The sequence below is a fragment of the Tamandua tetradactyla genome, chromosome 11 (genome assembly GCF_023851605.1).
Source record: "Tamandua tetradactyla isolate mTamTet1 chromosome 11, mTamTet1.pri, whole genome shotgun sequence".
Taxonomy (NCBI): domain Eukaryota; kingdom Metazoa; phylum Chordata; class Mammalia; order Pilosa; family Myrmecophagidae; genus Tamandua; species Tamandua tetradactyla.
The window spans coordinates 53,489,985-53,512,787 of NC_135337.1; the positions used below are offsets into that span (position 1 = coordinate 53,489,985).

Here is a 22,803-nt window from a genome sequence, read left to right on the forward strand (position 1 = left end):
GTGTAGCCACTGTGGAAATACATTTGGTCATTCTTTGGAAAGTAGACATAGAATTACCATATGACCCAGAAATCCCATTTCTAGATATATACTCCAAAGAATTGAAAACAAAGACTCAAACATATACTTATGCACCAATGTTCTTAGCAACATTATCCACAATAGCCAAAAAGTGGAAGCAACCCAAATGTTGTCCATTAGCACATGAATGGATAAATAAAATGTGATACACACACACACACACACACACACACACACACACACACACACAGAGTGTGTGTAGCAGTTAAAAGGAATGAAGTCCTGGTACATGCTGCAACTTGGATTAACCTTAAAGACATCATATTGCATGAAATAAACTAGGAACAAAAGGTCAAATATCATATGATTTCACTTGCACAGAACACATAGAGTAAACAAGTTCACAGAGACAGAAAGTAGATCACAGGTTGCCTTGGGCTGCGGAGGGAGGAGATGGACATGGGGAATTATTGCCTGAAGTGTGAAGAGGTTCTGCTTGGAGTGATGAAAGCATTTTGGCAGTGGATGGTGGTGATGGCAGCACAACATTGCAAATGTAAGTAATGCCACTGAATTGTACACTTGAAGGTCGTAAAAATTGGAAGTTTTGATATGTGTGTGTGTACACAATAAAAAGTTAAAAAAAAAACAGGTCCCTGAGTGAAAATTTTCACCATTTTGTAGATGAGGAGACAGGAACAGAGGTTTAGTTTTCTTTCTTTCTTTTTTTTTTTTCACTTTTCAAAAAGTGAGTTAACATTCAGTTTTAGCTTACTTAGAATCAAAGTTAAGATTTTTGCCAGGTAAATATTTAAGGATTTTTTTCGTTGTGATAAATTGATCAAATATGTGAATTTCCCAACTAATTTTTTTCTAGTGACAATTGAGAATATCCAGGCGAATTAAGACACTGAGACTGTAGATGAGGAGCGGGAATTTGTGGGCCATATATACATCCCTAGAAGACAGCCATGTTAAGAATATTGGAAGCAGGCATACTGACCTAGAAGTTTTAATCTAGTCTGTGAAGTAGAGTGCATTAAGCTTAACACCGAATACCAAAACCAATGTATTTTGGCTATTCTTGCACCCCCCCTTTCAAATTCATTGATTAAAAAAAAAGAATCCAGAATTTGTCTTGGTTGTATTTAGCAGTATGAATTAACTCCAGAAAAATTAATTTCCCTGTGTAAATGTTCAAAGGGAATGACAGAGAATGTGAATGAATAAAGAATAAGTTTCAAGTAACTGCTTCGTGGACACAACTAGGAAGATCTCGCAGCCATCACCTACCCCTTCCTCTCCTTTTCTTTTGTGTGCAGTTGTTTCCGTTTTTTTTTTTTTTCCTAGTCCATAGTTGGGTGGGAGGAAGGAAATTAGGGCTAATGGAGACACCTGATCACCCCTTAAACCTGAAACCAGGAACATACTCTTCCAGTTCCTTATCCAAGTGGGAACCCTCACTGGCAAGGCTGCCCTTGGGCAGCACACGGAAGTGAGCCATAAGGAGCTGCCATCACTGACCCTGGCCAGAGCAATTGACCTCTCTGGAAGACATGTCAAGGTGGGATCTCTTCCCACGCTCTCTTGGACCCTTTATGCTGTGTAAGTAATAAAACAGTCATTTGTTGAAAGTTTCTATAGTGCCTGAGCTTGTGTTCCTATGATGCTACATATGCCACACTAGTGTCTGGTGTGTGGATGACAAAAGCCAGTTTTAACATTTCAACCTGTTCTAGAAGTTGGCCTTTAGTCCTATAATTCAAGTAGAAAGTCAGTGGGCTTCCAGTATTAAGATAATTAAAGAACTCAGCAATAATTTTCAGGCACGATAGCATCTGCTTGAAATAGCTATGCAGATCTTGAAAAAGGTTCTCTTGCTTCAAAACATAAAATCAAGCAGAATAGCATACAACTAATGTGTTACAGTAGACAGCTGTTCACAAACTGCCAAAGGAAAGAATACCTAGGTGTCTGATCATAAGTGAATTTATACACAGGAAGTTAACAGAATGTAGTAACAACAGCAGAGGGTTTTAAATTGGGGAACCTGGGTCCAGATTCTAAATCTGATAAAAATTACCTGAACAAACTTGGTCAATTTGATTTGTCTGTACCTAAATGTTTTAATAAGCAGGAGGGGCCTGGCAAACAAATACAAATGTGACCATGAGAATACTTAAGATCATATTAAAGATGGCATTTAAGAAGAAGCTGTCAACTGTAAAGCACCATAAAAATTGAGCTGTTTATTGTGAACTTTAAGTAGTTACCTAAGTGGTAACTACTTAAAGTTAATTATAAAAGCTGCCACATTTTACATCAGGAAAATAGTCCTTCTCAATCTTAATGTTTAGCCATATCATTTACTTGAATCCATGTTAAGTAAAATCACATTATCCTGATCAAAAATGAAATGTGGTTGTGTCTTTTGCTTCTTACCAAATGAATGATCATTTAAAAAAGCTGTTCATGTCTCCTATGTCTGTAAATTGGAGGGAGAAAGAGGCCATTCAAAACCATTCAAGTGTTTCTGTAAACCTGTCTAAATGTGGCATAATAATCAAAATGAGGAATACAGGTAAAATAATAGTGCAGAAAGTTTTAAATGATGTGAGGATAATTGTCCTAGTACATAAATATTGTTTTCAATCAACAGGGGGTTTCTTGTTCATTTTACTGCTGTAAGTATACTATGGTTATAAAACAGATTTTCCTAGAGGGAAAGAAAATCATTTCTAAATACAAAGTAGGGTCTAAAATCGCAGGTATATGATTTAGTAAAAACATGGCTGAAGTTGTATATTTTTTTTCTGGTAGTCCTCAAAGAGGCCAAGCTATATAAAATAATTTCATGATCCATTTTTGAGTTTTTATTATGTAAAAATATACTTTGGTTAATTTCCTGCCATCAATGATCTTATTATCTAGATACATACGAAAAAGTTTCGATAAAAAGCAAAACACCTTGTGACTCAGCTTGACATGGAGTTAAAAATTATTTAAGAGTGAGAGAGTGCTGAAGAAGAGAGTTCTTAACTAGTTTAATTATAGCTATTTTAATTTCTGGATCTTTCTGGAATATTTACAATGCCAAACTATCTCATTGTTTGCAGAAATTCATTAATATCCAACTGTTGGGTTCTGAATATATGTTCACTAAAGGTAAAAAATAAAGGGCCAACTTGTTATAGCAGGCTGTAAGACCATGGACAAGTCTCTGGATCTTCATTTTCATTATCTTTAAAATGGTAAATATGTTTCATCAACTCTAATCCATTGTTGGAGGGTGTAGAGCAAGTGCTGGAATTCTAAGATCTTCTCAGGGATCAATATGGAAGAGTACTCCTATTTTAAGTGTCTGCTAGGAATGAGGGAAACAATGTTGCAGCACAAATATTTGATATTCGCAACAAAAATTTCTAAGGTACATTTGTATAAAAAGTCCATCATTTTTAGATAAGTACTATAGAATTTCAAAGGTAGTCAGAAATCACTATTAGAAGATATTTAAGGAACATTTCTTATAGATAATGGAAATTAACATGAAATTGAGAATGATTAAAATTCAGCAAAACAGAGAGAGCTAAGAACAACATTCCAGATAGGTATTCCTGCCACCATGTTCACAAGAAAGCTTAAGGAGTGCTCAAAGGAAAATTACTACATTCTGGGGATACTGTAGATAAAACTAGGGTTAGAAATTCTAGCTCTACTGACTGTGGCCTTGAGTTTGTGCCTTAGTAACGTCATAAGGAAAAAGGTGAAAATAATAGTACTTCTTCTAGAATGAATGGATCAAATAAGTGAAGCCAACTTAATGAGAAAACTTTACTACTAAAAAATGTAAAACATATGCATATACAAATTTTCTTGTAATGGTGAATTTGCAAATTATCAAGGTTTTTTTTTGTTAGTTTTTGTTTGTTTTTTCACTGGCATAAGTATAGTTTATTTCATGAAAAAAAATTCAAGAAGGGTGGATAATTAATAGCAATGAACAAACATAATAAAAAACATCAATGTTCAAAAACAAATCCTCCTTGCCCCACCTTACCTATCAATCAGACTTTTATCTTAAAGACAGTGGAGTGCGGCTGTTAACAGTACTAGAGACAGAAATATGTGAGAAGCAATTCCAGTTCAGCCTTATCATCCATTCAGCAGTTTTAATTGCCCAATTTCTCAAATCTGTTTCAAATATCTCTACATTGCCACATATGGTAGCCACGTTTTTTTTTTAGTCAAATATGACCATTTAGATTTTTACTCAAATTAATTAACATTAATAAATTGAAATTCAGTTCCTCAGTTGCACTAGCTACATTTCAAGTACCCAACAAACACATGTGGCTTAGTAGCAATCATACTGAAAACTGCAAATATATAACAATTCCATCACTGCCAAAAATTCCATTGGACAAGGCTGGTCTACACCATCAATAGGAGCTTTTGGCAGCAAAAATTTTCTTTCACAATAAAATTTGTGGTTAGGTTTGAAATCTTGAAAGTACTGAAGAGGTTTCCCCAAATTTGCCTTAGTATATCTATAAAAGTGAAATAAAATATTTCTAAAGGATTTTGTCTTGAAATAAAGCAAATGAAGGCAAATCATGCCATTTAAATTGGACTTTATTTTGGGGTCTCAGTTATTCCATTACCAATTATCAATTTATTGTCCCCATTTTTTAAAATAATTTTATCAAATGCGATAGAATAAGAATGAGTAAATAATAAAATTGTGACTGTGATAATTACATAACAAATGTCTGCAAATGATGCATGTCAATTAATTCATTACTATAGCAATGATAATTTTTCAAGAATGCTTTAAATGTGACAGTGGAATCTTTGTCCTTTAATAATGATTATTCTTTTATTCAAATGAAGGGAACCTTAATGTCAACTGTATCACTTTCTTCCTCCAGCAATATAAATATTGAAAGTTATCCCTTTCAAATGTCAAGACTTAACAGAGTAAATTATAGAAACTAGACAAAGGAAAAGCAAAGATCAAGTTGTGTAATTAATCATTATTTTGGGGGGGAAATTTCAGAGTACTTTCCTTAATTACAGCATAAATTCTGCCCTAAATGCTAGAACACATAAGGAAAGTCTTATATGGACTCTCTAAATACATTTGGTACATTTTTCCTAAAGTGATATTTTTAACAAATTCTTATGTTTTATTCAGAAACACTGAATCAAGCTAACTGGAAAATTCTTTCCTATTGAAGGCAATTTTCTTTGTTTGTAGCCACAATAACAATTAATCATTAGAATTTTACTTTTAAAAGTATAAGGTCAATTAAATGGAGCTCATTTTATTCTTTCCTTTTAAGTAGGAGTAGATAGGAATCAGCCATCTCTAATTCCTTATATTTCTGATATATAACGAACTGAAATTTCTTAGGACTTTCTATACCCAAATGCTATTCTTCCGCTGCAGATTGTCCGTCAGATTTCTTCTTGTAAATGTAAACTACATGCCTTTTACTGATTTATTCTGCAAAGCACAGTTGCGGTCCTTAAAGTCATTCATTAGAGATGTATTACCTTTGGCCTCTATTTGTCTAAACACTTAAATAGTCATGTTTTCTTCTGCTGCATTTTTCAAGAACTCATTACATTTCTTTTATTTTTTGGCACATTGATCTCAGTTCTGTCCTTGCTTTCAGGTTCTGCCCTTTTATTACCCAATCTAGCTAGAAGAGAAGGAAGAGTGACAACTTTCATTTAACTCTTAGGTCCTTCTGGGGTCTACTAACTGCAGTAAATGACTCTACATTGTATTTAATGAACCATGAAGATAGTGAGACCAATAAAAAAAAAAGTTTTCATGCCCTGAGAGCAAGAGGCTAGTCCCATCTTCCATTAAAGCTGTTTAACAGCCCACAACAAGTGCCAGACATGGGGGGAAATGCTACGTAACTGAGTTATTCACCTTCCGTAATGAAGCATCTGTTCAATAAATATGGACTGCTCTTTTCTTCTAAGGAACTCATAAGGCAAAGGTGAACCAAGTAGTAAAACAAAGACTCAATTAAACAATACGTGTCTAATTGGAATAATGGAGGAGAAGTCGATTAGAAAGAAATAGGAAAATGACTGGAGCAATTTCAGCAACTTAAATATTGTTCATTAATGAAAGTAAAAAATGTACACAGCCTACCTACTGTTACAACAATTATGTTCCACACAATTGGGCAAGAATAATACTAAGCAATAGATAAATTGTCTGTTTGGTTTGTATACGCAATAAAATTCCTGCTTTATTTCTACATGATGTTGAAATCTTACCTCTCTCCCGGGAAATATATTCTCCTCTCTATGTTTGGACATTTTGGCTATTAGTTTAAAGGAATGAAGAAATAATTAGTGAGAGAGCAGTTGGCGTGGTTGTGCTTTATAAACACAGATACAGCCTTTTTCCTAAGAAGGCTTTTAACATAACAGATTCTCTTTCATTTTTTCATGGTTTTATTCCCTCCATCTTAGAGCTAAGATATAGACTGCAGTGATTTTTCTTACACAATAAATGAAAAGAAGTCTTAATACTGTATGTATTCTGTTTTATAGCTATATATGTTTAAATAGGTAAAGAAGTACCTAATAACCAGTAACCCTTAAGTTCTCCATCAGTAAAGGTTAGGGCAATAATTGGGAGAATGAATTAGCTAAACAAGGAATCAAAGAATGAATTTTTAAAATTTTTTTAGCCTGTCACAATTTCATCCAGGTCTCACTCTGGAGATGTGTTCTTTATCTGTTGTGTTTTTCTAGTCATATTATTTGGGAAAGCTTTAAGGTACATTGGTATCCTTCAAAATGATAGGACTTCTATCATTAAAAAGCAAGCAGAGCACATAAATGTTAACAATCATCAGTTATTAAGTTCAGTAAATGTATTTTAATCAAACCAGCCAAATAAACTGTTTTTATTTTATTCTTTATAAAGAAAGTCTGTGAAGTACCTGCCTTCAGCACGTAAAAACAAATGAAAAACAACACCGTGACTTGTTTAAAAGGAACATTTGTCAGTGTTTGTGGCTGCATACAAATCTCTGCTTGCATTATAACTTTACATTAAGGAAACTTTTGTTGGAGGCTGAGAAGAGACTATTGCTTTAACAAAAGGAAAAATGGAAAGGTATTTTGTAGATTTTTATGGCATATGCCTGACCTTCTAAATATGTATCAGAGATTTTGTGGGTTATGTTGCATATCACAGAAGTTGATGGCACAAAAATTGAGCCTGACTGGTGGCTCGGTGAAAAGGGATTTGACCCAGAATTCATCTGTTCATCGAAAAATGCAATGCACTTGAAATATCCCATTAGCTCTTGGGTTGAATAATAGAAAATATTGGCCTCTAGCTATATAAATATACTCAATGTTATTTGTCCTTTAAAATTCTTAACAAGAAAACCATTCCTCTAATTTATACTGAAGCATTCTACAATAGGCTTGGTATATAATCATCTGTTAGGAGCATAGTAAATAGCTATTATGTATTCATCAGAAGTTATTATTAATCATCAGCTTCTTATAATGGCTATGCTTATGTCTTTCTAGCAGCTTCACTCTGTCAATGAAGTTATTGGGACTGAGCTAAGAATTTCATTAAATGCTTATTTTGTTTTGTTTTGTTTTTTGAGAAGAAACACTTGTATGAAGATCATGCAGGCATAAGCATGTAGGTTATATATAAATGCCTTATTATTTCATTGCCATAATTCTACTTTAGGATTGCCTTCAAATATCCATCTTTAAAATTAACCACATTAGAGAGGGCTTGGAATTTATTCCCTTTTAAAGTGCATCAAAAATATCATGTACAATTGAAAATGCTCCATCAGAACTTTAATTCTGCCTCCCCTTGAATCTCAGGCTTTATTCCTTTTAGTCATGTTCAAGCAGCCAAATTGAAGGGAAGGTTGTGAATGCTAACCAGTTCATTTTACCCACTGAATTATTAGAGCCAATAAAATGTGATTTTAAAAGAAATAAAAAGGCTTATGTATATTATTGAGGTAAATTTGGACAAGAATGAATCATTCCTTCCATGGATTGAAGTTATGCCATTTGGTAATCCTGGAATACTGCTGCCCATGTCACAGCACACATAAACCAAGGACCAACCCTACAGCCAAAACCCTGACAGATACTGGGTGAAAGGGGAGAGAGAAAGATGGCACCAAATAGGAAGGAGAGACCTCGTACTACAAAAAAAAAGGGGCGGGGGGGGAGAAATAGGAGATTGAGAAGGCATGAGAAGGGGATTAAAGAACCAACTCAGTGTTCATTTATTCACTGCATAATTTAAAAAAATAATTTAAATTAAAAGAAAAACATGATACAAGAGATATTATTTTTAAAATGCCTAAGATTTCTTTTACTTCTAGCAATATAGTATGTTGGTTCTTTTCCTATATCTCCAATTACCTTTTGTCACTCTGTCTTTCTTCTTCTTTAATAACATATACGGTTCTTTTGTTCAAAAGCTGGATCTTTCATGCTCTTACTTTATAAAAATTCACATTTTCTTCCTAAAACATTCCTTGAATATTCATTTCTAAACAATTTATTTTAAGTTTTTCAATGGATCTCCAAGTCTGCATTTGAACTTAAGCTCCAGTCTAAATGCCTGTAAATGAATATTTCTATCTGAATAGTCCATCATTGTCTCTGATTCACCAGGTACAAAATGAAGCCTATTACATTATTCTCCAGCCCAAATCAATTGCCAACCTCTCTATTTTTGAGAATTTTTGGCATTTTTTCTTTCTTTCTTATATTCTTTGAATTATAAATGCCTACATATTCCATCAACAATGAATCTATTATACTTATCCTGAATACAGGGAAAGAGAGAGAGAGAAAGCCAAGGAAGCAAGAAGCTGAAATCAATGAAACCTGAAAAATAAGGGAGAAACTAGCAGACGCTGCCATGCGCCTTGCCAGTGGCAGAGAGTCAAGGATTACCAGCAGTCAGTCAGTCTTTGGGAAGAAAGCATGGACTGGATGATGCATGGATTTGGACATTTTTCTCACCTTCAAAACTGTAAGGTAATAAATTCCCTTTGCTAAGACAACCCATTTCAGGAGCCTAGCAAACTAAAACAAAGATTCCTAAATTTCCAACAAAACTGAATGAAACTATTTTTTTTACAATTGGAAAAAGTTTTGGTAACTTTTCAGATTATTGTATCAACATGATTGATATAAAATTCACAAGGTTTGCTGGCCAATGGCCCAATCATAGTCCATGCTTTAGTTTGCTAAAACTGCTGAAAGGTGATATACCAGAAATGGGCTGGTTTCTTTTTTGGGGGGTGGTGGTGGTGCATGGTCCGGGAATCAAACCTGGGTCTCCCTTAGGGAAGGCGAGTGTTCTACCACTGAACCACCCGTGCATCCATGGGCTGGCTTCTAACAATGGGAGTTTATTAGTTTACAAGACTGCAGTTCTGAGGCCATGAAAATGTCCAAATCAAAGTCTCCACAGGCAATGCCATCTCCCAAAGACCAGCTGCCAGATATCTCCTCTGTCATATGGCAAGGCACATAGTGGCCTCTTCTGGTCTCACCCTTCTCTTTCAGGTTTTATTGCTTCCAGTTTCTGGCTTCAATGGCTTCCACTCTGTTTCTGTGGCTTTTGCTCTCAGCTTCCATGCTTTTTTCTCTATCTTCTGTGTCTTACTTTTTGAATTTCATCCTCATATAAAGGACTCCAGTAAGAAGATTAAGACCCGGGACACACCTCAACTGAAATCATCAAAAGTTCTCACTCACAATAGGTTTACATCCACAGGAATGGATTAGCTTAAAGAACATGATATTCTGGGGTCTGTTCAGCTTCAAATGACTATAGTTCAAATCACAAAATATTTTTAAATGTTGAATATTGTGTCATAATCAAAGACTCAATACTTAATAACTTAAAGAAAATCCATTTCCTTATTTTTACCCTATTCTTTTGAGGATATTCCTACATTGTAATGTGCTTTCAAAGAAATTGAAGTGTGATAGTCCAAATTTGGCTTGCTTCACTTGCATTTTGTCTTGCATGTAGCACTAGAAATGACAAATTTAACACTAATTCTTGGATTGTGATTCTATTTTACATAACAGTCATTGCTTCTCAAATCATATTCAAAATCCACAATTTTTTCAAATCAAAATCACTTATTTAGAGAAAAATTTTATGTATTAGTCACTTTGATAAAAACAAATGAAGTTAAAAATGATCCTGTATCTAATATGAAAACAAATAAAACAAAATATTGATCATTTTCTTCTTCCCTGTTCTGTTTCTCTGTCAGTAAGGCTATGTAAATAGCATGAATAAAAGAAGAATTTACCATTTGTGATTGTGAAAATACCTTCAAGATTGATAAGAATAATCATTCTTCTTTGTAAGTTAAAGTGAAAGCATTTTCAATTTACTGTAAATTAAGTCTTATGGGAACTATATATGGTAAAATATATCATATTGAAAGTTCTCAAATAGGCAAAAGTGTGCTATATTATCCATTGATCTTCAATTTTAATCAAGTCCCATTCATCAATTTTTAATGGATCCCATGCTTTTAGTATCATTATCTAAGAAATATTCATTAACCCAAGGCCACAAAGATTTTATTGTGTGTGTTCTTCTGTGTTTACATATTTTTGCAGTTTTGGGTTATATTTTTAAGCCTGTGTTTCATTTTTAGTCTATGTTATAAATGGTACAAGGAATGCATATAAGTTTGCAAGCTGCCATAATGCAATATACCAAAACTAGAAAGGATAGTAAAAAGGGAATTGAATAAGTTGCAAGTTTACAGTTCTGAGGATGTGAAAGTGTCCAAATTAAGGTACCAACAAGAGATTACCTTCACTCAAGAAAAGCTAATTGTTCTGGAATACCACTGTTGGCTGGGAAGTCACGTGGCTGGCATCTGCTGGCCCCTTGCTCCTTGGCACTGCTGCTGTCAGCGTCTGTTCCCATGGGGGTTCCTCACTTTGCTTCTTGGCTTTCCTCTCTTGGCTTCTCTTGGCTCTCTCCAGGTTCTGGCTTGCTAAACATCTCATGATGACATCTACTGGGCTCCAAGCATCTTCAAATATCCATGTTTCTGTTCTCTGAAGCAACTTTTCTCTAAGTATCTACATCTGCTCTCTCTGGTGGCTGAGGCTTTTGTCATTTCTCTCCAAAATGTTTCCTTTTTTAAAGGATTTCAGTTAATTAATCAAGACACACCTTGAATGGGTGGAGTTAAATCTCCATCTAATCATATGGTCACACCCACGGTTGGCTGGGTCACCCCTTTGTGGAGAAAATCTAATCAAAAGTTTCCAACCTCAGAGGGCCAAGATGATGGCTTAGTAATGTGCGTGTTTTTAGTTCATCCTCCAGAGCAACTACTAAATAACCAGAAACAGTACAGAACAGCTCCCGCAGCCACGACAGTGACCAGACACACAGTGTGCCCCAGTCTGAACCAGCTGGACTGGCTGCAAGTCTCCAGAACAGTGAGTTCCCCAAGCCATGCGCACTTCCCCAAGCCATGGTGGCCAGCGCCCAGCGCCCGTCCCCCACAGGTGGCTTCCCGGAGGGAAATGAAAGAAACTCTAAAAGTAGCAGAGACTGAGTACAACCAAACACCAATAGTGGCATTAATAAGCAAATTCTGAATACTAAAAATAGGCCCCCAGCTCAGGTGAAACTGCTCAAGGCGGACAAAACAGAGCCTTCTGAGGCTGTTTCTACGGAGGCTTGGCTGCCTCTGGATTCAGGGGTGAGATCACACATGTTGCAACTGCCCCAAACGCAGAAACAGGCTGCTTTCAGGGCTGTCTCCCACCTGAACCTTCCCCACAGGAGGGGTGAAACACAACTCAGGTGGAATCCCTCTCTCAAGGAATTCAGACCCCAGGGCTTCGCAATTTGAAGCCATTAAAACCAGCCTACAATCTTTCCTCTGTCTCCACCACGCCCCCAGCAGGGAGAGCCATCCAAAGTTAAAGGAGCCACAACATCTTTTCCTGGTGGGACCCACAGACAGACAAGCACCACATACTGGGCAAGATTAAAAAAAAAAAAAACAGAGCCCAGAGACTTCACAGGAAAGTCTTTCAACCTGCTGGGTCTCACACTCAGGGAAAACTGATGCAGGTGATTCCTTCCCCCTGAAAGGAAGCCAGCTTAGACTGGGAAAACCTGGCTGGAGTCTGAAATACCTATGTAGACCCTCCTAAGGGTGGGGAGGGAAAAGGCACCTTACAAGCAGGACAAGAAACAAGAAAACAAGAACTGAAAAATTACTCTCTGTTAAACAAAACTTAAGCTAGAGGCCCAGAAAAAGCTGAACTAAAGGTCAATGAACAGATAGACAACAAAGTCATCTAGCAAGAAAACCCTAGGTAAGATAAATGAAAGCAATTTCCAGAATAAACTAATTAAGGTAATTAAATGTCCAGACACCAGCAAAAAATAATAAATCACACCAGGAAAATTAAAGATATGGCCCAGTCAAAGGAACAAACCAATAGTTCAAATGAGATACAGGAGCTGAGACAATTAATTCTGAATATATGAACAGAAATGGAAAACCTCTTCAAAAACCAAATCAATGAATTGAGGGAGGACATGAAGAAGGCAAGGAATGAACAAAAAGAAGAAATGGAAAGTGTGAAAAAACAAATCACAGAACTTATGGAAATGAAAGATACAGTAGAAGAGATGAAAAAAACAATGGAAACCTACAATGGTAGATTTCAAGAGGTAGAGGTTAGAATTAGTGAACTGGAGGATGGAATATCTGAAATCCAAAAAGAAGCAGAAACTATAGGGAAAAGAATGGAAAAATATGAGCAGGGGCTCAGGGAATTGAATGATAATATGAAGCGCACAAATATATGTGTTGGGGGTGTCCTGGAAGAAGGAGAGAAGGGAAAAGGAGGAGAAAAACTAATGGAAGAAATTATCACTGAAAATTTCCCAACTGTTATGAAAGACCTAAAATTGCAGATCCAAGAAGTGCAACACACCCCAAAGAAATAGATCCAAATAGACGTTCTCCAAGACACTTACTAGTTAGAATGTCAGAGGTCAAAGAGAAAGAGAGGATCTTGAAAGCAGCAAGAGAAAAGCAATCCATCACATACAAGGGAAACCCAGTAAGACTATGTGTAGATTTCTCAGTAGAAACCATGGAGGCAAGAAGACAGTGGGATGATATATTTAAATTACTAAAAGAGAAAAACTGCCAACCAAGAATTCTAAATCCAGCAAAACTGTCCTTCAAAAATGAGGGAGAAATTAAAACATTTTCAGACAAAAAGTCACTGAGAGAATTTGTGACAAAGAGACCAGCTCTGCAAGAAATACTAAAGGGAGCACTAGAGACAGATATGAAAAGACAGAAGAGAGGGGTGTGAAGAAGAGTGTAGAAAGAAGGAAAATTAGATATGATGTATAAAATACAAAAGGCAAAATGGTTGAGGAAAGTACTACCCAAACAGTAATAATACTAAATGTTAATGGACTGAATTCCCCAATCAAAAGACATAGACTGGCAGAATGGATTAAAAAATAGGATCCTTCTACATGCTGTGTACAGGAAACACATCTTAGACCCAAAGATAAACATAGGTTGAAAGTGAAAGGTATGGAAAAGATATTTCATGCAAATAACAACCAGAAAACAGCAGGAGTAGCTATACTAATATCCAACAAAGTAGACTTCAAATGTAAAACAGTTAAAAGAGACAAAGAAGGATACTATCTACTAATAAAAGGAACAATTCAACAAGAAGACATAACAATCATAAATATTTATGCACCGAACCAGAATGCCCCAAAATACGTGAGGAATACACTGCAAATACTGAAAAGGGAAATAGACACATCTACCATAATAGTTGGAGACTTCAATTCCCTACTCTCATCAATGGACAGAACATCTAGACAGAGGATCAATAAAGAAACAGAATTTGAATACTACAATAAACGAGCTAGACTTAACAGACATTTATAGGACATTACATCCCACAACAACAGGATACACCTTTTTCTCAAGTGCTCATGGATCATTCTCAAAGATAGACCATATGCTGGGTCACAAAGCAAGTCTCAACAAATTTAAAAAGATTGAAATCATACACAACACTTTCTCAGATCATAAAGGAATGAAGTTGGAAAACAATAATAGGCAGAGTATGAGAAAATTCACAAATACGTGGAGGCTCAACAACACACTCTTAAACAACAAGTGGGTCAAGGAAGAAATTACAAGAGAAATTAGTAAATATCTCGAGGCAAATGAAAATGAAAACACAACATATCAAAACCTATGGGATGCAGGAAAGGCAGTGCTAAGAGGGAAATTTATTGCCTTAAATGCCTATATCAAAAAAGAAGAAAGGGCAAAAATTCGGGAATTAACTGCCCACTTGGAAGAACTGGAGAAAGAAGAGCAAACTAACCCCAAAGCAAGCAAAAGGAAAGAAATAACAAAGATTAGAGCAGAAATAAGTGAAATTGAGAACATGAAAACAATTGAAAAAATCAATAAAACCAGAAATTGGTTCTATGAGAAAATCAATAAAATTGATGGGCGCTTAGCAAGATTGACAAAAAGAAGAAGAGAGAGGATGCAAATAAATAAGATCAGAAATGGAAGAGGAGACATAATCACTGACCTCACAGAAATAAAGGAGGTAATAACAGGATACTATGAACAACTTTACGCTAATAAATACAACAATTCAGATGAAATGGACGAGTTCCTAGAAAGTCATGAACAACCAACTTTGACTCAAGAAGAAATAGATGACCTTAACAAACCAATCACAAGTAAAGAAAGTGAATCAGTCATAAAAAGCTTCCCAAAAAGAAAATTCCAGGACCAGACGGCTTCACATGTGAATTCTACCAAACATTCCAGAAAGAAATAGTACCAACCTTGTTCAAACTCTTCAAAAAAATTGAAGTGGAGGGAAAGCTACCTAATTCATTCTATGGAGCCAACATCACCCCCATACCAAAACCAGGCAAAGATATTACAAAAAAAGAAAACTACAGACCAATCTCTCTAATGAATATAGATGCAAAAATCCTCAACAAAATCTTAGCAAATCGAATCCAGCAACACATTAAAAGAATTATACATCATGACCAAGTAGGATTCAACCCAGGTATGCAAGGATGGTTCAACATAAGAAAATCAATTAATGTAATACACCATATCAACAAATCAAAGCAGAAAAATCACATGATCATCTCAATTGATGCAGAGAAGGCATTTGACAAGATTCAACATCCTTTCCTGTTGAAAACACTTCAAAGGATAGGAATACAAGGGAACTTCCTTAAAATGATAAAGGGAATATATGAAAAACCCACAGCTGATATCATCCTCAATGGGGAAAAATTGAAAACTTTCCCCCTAAGATCAGGAACAAGACAAGGATGTCCACTATCACCACTGTTATTCAACATTGTGTTGGAAGTTCTAGCCAGAGCAATTAGACAAGAAAAAGAAATACAAGGCATCAAAATTGGAAAGGAAGAAGTAAAACTATCACTGTTTGCAGATGATATGATACTATACGTCGAAAACTCAGAAAAATCCATAGCAAAACTACTAGAGCTAATAAATGAGTACAGCAAAGTGGCAGGTTACAAGATCAACATTTAAAAATCTGTAGTGTTTCTATACACTCGCAATGAACAAGCTGAGGGGGAAATCAAGAAACAAATTCCATTAACAATTGCAACTAAAAGAATAAAATACTTAAGAATAAATTTAACTAAAGAAACAAAAGACCTATACAAAGAAAACTACAAGAAACTGTTAAAAGAAATCACAGAAGACCTAAATAGATGGAAGGGCTTACCATGTTCATGGATTGAAAGACTAAATATAGTTAAGATGTCAATTTTCCCTAAATTGATTTACAGATTCAACGCAATACCAATCAAAATCCCAACAACTTATTTTTCAGAAATAGAAAAACCAATAAGCAAATTTATCTGGAAAGGCAGGGTGCCCCGAACTACTAAAAGTATCTTGAGGAAAAAAAACAAAGCTGGAGGTCTCACACTGCCTGACTTTAAGGCATATTATGAAGCCACAGTGGTCAAAACAGCATGGTATTGGCATAAAGATAGATATATCGATCAATGGAATCAAATAGAGTGCTCAGATATAGATCCTCTCATCTATGGACATTTGATCTTTGATAAGGCAGTCAAGCCAACTCACCTGGGACAGAACAGTCTCTTCAATAAATGGTGCCTAGAGAACTGGATATCCATATGCAAAAGAATGAAAGAGGACCCGTATCTCACACCCTATACAAAAGTTAACTCAAAATGGATCAAAGATCTAAACATTAGGTCTAAGACCATAAAACAGATAGAGGTAAGTGTAGGGAGATATCTTATGAATCTTATAATTAGAGGCGGGTTTATGGACCTTATACCGAAAGCAAGAGCACTGAAGAAAGAAAGAAATAAATGGGAGCTCCTCAAAATTAAACACTTTTGTGCATCAAAGAACTTCATCAAGAAAGTAAAAAGACAGCCTACACAATGGGAGACAATATTCAGAAACGACATATCAGATAAAGGTCTAGTATCCAGAATTTATAAAGAGATTGTTCAACTCAACAACAAAAAGACAGCCAATCCAATAATAAAATGGGAAAAAGACTTGAACAGACACCTCTCAGAAGAGGAAATACAGATGGCCAAAAGGCACATGAAGAGATGCTCAATGTCCCTGGCCATTAGAGAAATGCAAATCAAAACCACAATGAGATATCATCTCACACCCACCAGAATGGCCATTATCAACAAAACAGAAAATGACAAATGCTGGAGAGGATGCAGAGAAAGAGGCACACTTTTGGTGTGAATCCAACAGTTATCCACTGTTGGTGAGAATGTCAAATAGTGCAACCACTGTGGAAGGCAGTTTGGTGGTTCCTCAAAAAGTTGAATATAGAATTGCCATATGACCCAGCAATACCATTGCTAGGTATCTACTCAGAAGACTTAAGGGCAAAGACACAAATGGAAATTTGCACACCAATGTTTATAGCAACATTATTTACAATTGCAAGGAGATGGAAACAGCCAAAATGTCCATAACAGACGAGTGGCTAAACAAACTGTGGTATATACATACGATGGAATATTATGCAGCTCTAAGACTGAATAAACTTATGAAGTATGTAACAACATGGATGGACCTAGAGAACATTATGCTGATTGAGACTTGCCAAAAACTAAAGGACAAATACTGTATGGTCTCACTGATATGAACCAACATTAGAGAATAAACTTGGAATATGTCATTGGTAACAGAAACCATCAGGGGATAGAAATAGGTAAGATAGTGGGTAATTGGAGCTGAAGGGATATGGACTGTGCAACAGGACTGGATACAAAAACTCAGAAATGGACAGCACAGTACTACCTCACTGTAATGTAATTATGTTAAAACACTGAATGAAGCTGCATGTGTGAATGATAGAGGGAGGAGGGCTTGGGACATAAATGAAATCAGAAAGAAAGATAGATGTTAAAGATCGAGATGGTATAATCTAGGAATGCCTAGAGTGTATAATAATAGTGAAATGTACAATGTACAAATTTTAAAAATGTTTTTGCATGAGGAAGAACAAAGGATTGTCATTATTGCAGGGTGCTGAAAATAGATGATAACTAATACTTCAAAATGTCACATTATGTGTAAAACTAAAGCAAAAAATGTTTATTTGTTACAAAATTTAGATTTTGACTAGAGCATTTCCTAATATAACTCATTTAGATAGTTTGATTGAATGTCATAAGTACTTGGAATCTCAGGTAGCACTTGAGATTTAGTTGATTTGTCCAGAGTGATTTCCCGATGAATCCCAGAATGATTTGATCAGTGACTAGAAAAGTATTTGCAAGCCCCCTTCGGGGAATGTTGAGAGTGGGGAGAAATTCAACTTTCCCAAGTTGAATTCTTGATATTCTCACAAGCAGTGTGGACTACCAAAGCTATAGGCTGAGCCCCCAGTCTTGGGGTTTGTTTACATGAAACTTAACCCCACAAAGGTAGGTCAAGTCTACTTAAAATTTAGGCCTAAGAGTCACCCCCAAGAGAGCCTCTTTTGTTGCTCAGATGTGGCCTCTCTCTCCAGCCAATATGATGAGCAGTCTCACCACCCTCCCCCTCTCTGTGTGGGACATGACTCCCAGGGGTGTGGACCTTCCTGGCAACGTGGCACAAAAATCCTGGAATAAGCTGAGAACCAGCACCAAAGGACTGAGAAAAACCCTAGAATGAGCTGAGAATTAACATCAAGAGACTGAGAGAACCTTCTCCACCAAAAGGAGGAAGAGTAAAATGAGACAAAGTGTCAATAGCTGAGAGATTCCAAACAGAGTCAAGAGGTTATCCTGGAGGTTATTCTTACGCATTAAGTAGATATCACCTTGTTGTTCAAGATGTAGTGGAGAGGCTGGAGGGAATTGCCTGAAAATGCAGTGCAGTGTTCCAGTAGCCATGTTTCTTGATGATGATTGAACAATGATATAGCTTCCACAATGAGACTCTGTGAATGTGAAAACCTTATATCTGATGCTCCTTTTAGCTACTATATCAACAGAAGAGTAGAACATATGGAATAAAAATAAATAATAGGGGGAACAAATGTTAAAATAAATTCAGTTTGAAATAGTGGTAAATGAAGGTGAGGGGTAAGGAGTATGGTACGTATAGTTTTTTTTTTTTTCTCTATTATGATTTTATTTCTTTTTCCGTTGTCTTTTTATTTCTTTTTCTGAATTGATGCAGATGTACTAAGAAATGATGAATATGCAACTATGTGATGATATTAAGAATTACTGATTATATATGTAGAATGGAATGATTTCTAAATGTTTTGTTTGTCAATTTTTTTTAATTAATAAAAAAAAAAGTTTCCAACCTACAGTATTGAGTCATGATTAAAAGAAATGGCTGCTCCCATAAAATAGGATCAGGATTAAAACATGGCTTTTCTGTTTCGCATAAAACTTTCAAGCCAGCACAGAATGGATCAAAGTTCTTTTTTTATATATATATAAATTGATATCCATTTTTTTCCAGAACCATTTACAGAACAAAAACTTTACTGAATTACCTTTGCTCTTTTGTTGAAAATCAATTGATCATATATATGAGTATATTTCTATACTCTCATATTTTATTCCACTGATCTATTCAACTATCTTGATGCCAGTGGTACACTCTCATGATAATAAACCCCAAAATCAGGAAATCCAAGACCTCTAACTTGGTTGTTCTAAATATTATTCATTTGGCTGTGCTCTATCCTTTGCATTTCCATGTGAATTTTAGAATTTCTGTGAACTTGTACGCAAAAACTTAATGGTATTTTGACTGGATTGATCAATTGGTAGAGAATCGCCATATTCACAATAGTGATCCTTTCAAACCATGAACATGGTATAGCTCTCCATTTATTTATGTCTTCTTTAATTTCACTCAGTAATATTAGGTACTTTTCAATGTATAAATCTTTTATATATATGCTAGATTTCTCTCAAAATTTTAATATATTTGATGCTATTTCAAATTTTTTTGTATTTTAATTTCAGATTGCTTGTTGCCAGTATATAGATTATAATTGATTTTTGCACATTAATCATGTGTCTATAATCTTGCTGAACTCAATTATTAATGAAAGGAATCAATATCAGATCACATATATCTAATATGACTAATTTAAGCATTTTATAAAAATAAACAATAAACATCAGTCTATAACTGTACAGATACTGAAAGAATAATAAGGAAATATAATGAATACTCTACCAGTAAATTCAACAACTTAAAGGATATGGCCAAATTCTTTTGAAGATACCGCTACCAAAGTTCAATGGAGAAGAAATAGAAAACCTTAATAAATCTATGTCTATTAAAGCAGTTGAATTTGCAGTTAAAAACCTTTCCACAAAAGAAATCTCAGACTTGGGTAGCTGTCAAATTTTTTCTCCCTCCCCTCCTATTTTTCATTTCTTTACAAATTCAAATAGTTTACTATGACTTGTATAACCTGAATTGTTTCATATCAAACATATGCTTTTATAAATAAAATAAATTAAATGAGATCTGCCTACTGCCTTAAATTCCATAGTTAAACAAACATAGCATTTGTTCCAATAATGTTGAAGCTAGCACATAGAACTATGTTTCCAAGTTTTTACCAAGGGTATTCCTTTTTTAAAAAATTCTTAACTTTGACATATAATAGAATACTTATAATTACCTTTGAAAAAAGTTCTTAAGAGCTGATGCTTAAAATTAATAAAAAATATGTTTGTGAATTTCAACCGGATATCAAGACATTATTTTCCCAAAGAATCTAAAATTTATTACTTGAATTAAAATATGATAATTGTTTTGCCTTACAAATGCCTCGTCAGACTTTTTCCTGGCATAACCCAGAAAAGAGATTAGAATCATTTATGCATTCTAAGTAGACATTTGGCATCTTAAAATCAGTACCTGGTGAAGATTTAATTGAAATAATTATACAAAATAAGTTAAATGGAAGAAAGTCTGGAATCATACTGAAAGATGAATCATAAAGATGAATAAAGAATTTATGATGTAATTATTCTTTGAAACAATGGAGAGTTGGAAATTAGAGTTAAGAAAACAAAATTATATATATATATACTATAATAAGTAATATGTTTATGTATATATAAATTGATAACTGAAAATAGGAATGCATTATAAGGTCAAATTAGAAGGTAAATGTTTAATTTGAGATGTTGTTGTCAGTCTAAGAAATAGAGAAGATAGGAGTGGTTCTGGTTATAAAATGATACAACATTCATGACTTAATGTCACAATTATTTATGTTCTCAGGGCTAGACATTCAAAATTAATAAAATATCCAAATAAGAAAGTCCAACAGGGCGCGCCGGAGCCTGTTCGCGTCGACTGACCAGAGTCCGCGAATTTTCCGCTCCGCGGCGGTCCAGACTACCCCGACCTCAGCTTTCTACCCTTTGAGAACACTGAGAATAATGTCTCTGCATCAGTTTTTACTAGAGCCAATCACTTGTCATGCATGGAACAGGAATCGTACCCAAATTGCCCTTAGTCCCAATAACCATGAAGTCCACATCTATAAGAAAAATGGGAGCCAGTGGGTGAAAGCTCATGAACTCAAAGAGCACAATGGACATATCACAGGTATTGACTGGGCCCCCAAGAGCGACCGTATCGTCACTTGTGGGGCAGATCGCAATGCCTATGTCTGGAGTCAGAAAGACGGTATCTGGAAGCCAACCCTGGTGATCCTGAGAATTAATCGTGCAGCCACTTTTGTGAAGTGGTCCCCACTTGAAAACAAATTTGCTGTGGGAAGTGGAGCACGACTCATTTCTGTTTGTTACTTCGAGTCTGAAAATGACTGGTGGGTAAGCAAGAACATTAAAAAGCCTATTCGTTCCACAGTCCTCAGCTTGGATTGGCATCCCAATAATGTTTTGCTGGCAGCAGGATCTTGTGACTTCAAATGCAGAGTGTTCTCTGTCTACATTAAAGAAGTGGATGAAAAGCCAGCCAGTACGCCATGGGGCAGCAAGATGCCTTTTGACCAGCTGATGTCAGAGTTTGGTGGCAGTGGCACTGGTGGCTGGGTCCACGGGGTCAGCTTCTCTGCCAGTGGGAGTCGCCTCGCCTGGGTCAGCCATGACAGCACTGTGTCTGTTGCTGATGCCTCAAAAAGTGTGCAGGTTTCAACTCTGAAAACGGAGTTCCTGCCACTCCTAAGTGTATCGTTTATCTCTGAGAATAGCGTTGTAGCTGCTGGTCATGACTGCTGCCCAATGCTCTTTAACTACGATGACCGCGGTTGCTTGACCTTCGTCTCCAAATTAGACCTTCCAAAACAGAGCATCCAGCATAACATGTCGGCCATGGAACGCTTCTGCAACATGGACAAGAGGGCCACAACTGAGGACCGCAATACAGCCTTGGAGACTGCACCAGAACAGCATCACTCAAGTGTCTATATATGAGGTGGACAAGCAAGACTGTCGCAAATTTTGCACTACTGGCATCGATGAAGCCATGACAATTTGGGATTTCAAGACTTTAGAGTCTTCTATCCAGGGCCTTCGAATAATGTGAAGCTGAGTGAACCTCCAGGATCTAGCATGACAGACTGCGACTGACAATAGCTCTGCCGTTTGCATGATGGGGAGGAAAGCCAGCCGCCGAGAAACACTGAGAACATAGTGTTCAAATATCATTTGTGTGTTTGTTTGAATATAATTGGTGAACGTGTTGTTTTTTTAAAAGAAGCAGTAGCTTTTTTTTTTGTTTGTTTGCTGTTTTCATTCCATTCTTGACCAAAGCTTCTCTTTAATCAATTTATTATGGAAAATTGTTACACTAACTTAAAGAAAGGGGTGGGGAGGTATGTAAATTGTCTGCTAGAAATTTAAATAAAAATAATAAATGTAAAAAAAAAAAAAAAAGAAAGTCCAACAGATAAAATGATGGTTCTAGAAATATCCGTTTGAAGGTTCAGAATTTGAAAATAGGAAGAAAGCTATTAGCCAAGTGGTAACAGGGTAAAGTGAGGAAAGTCTCAATAAAATAATGAAATGCAGAACACAAAACATAAGAATAGAAATAGGAAAAAGTTCACTATTTTTGGAAAATTTGAGTCTCCACAACTTACTAGTACTGTAGCTACTTTGAGTCT

The 22,803-nt window shown here is 35.7% G+C and overlaps 1 pseudogene; it reads left to right on the top strand.

The window, feature by feature from the left end:
- The first annotated feature begins 21,152 nt into the window (after positions 1-21,152).
- On the top strand, positions 21,153-22,389 carry LOC143649524 (actin-related protein 2/3 complex subunit 1A pseudogene; annotated as a pseudogene).
- The last annotated feature ends 414 nt before the right edge of the window (positions 22,390-22,803 follow it).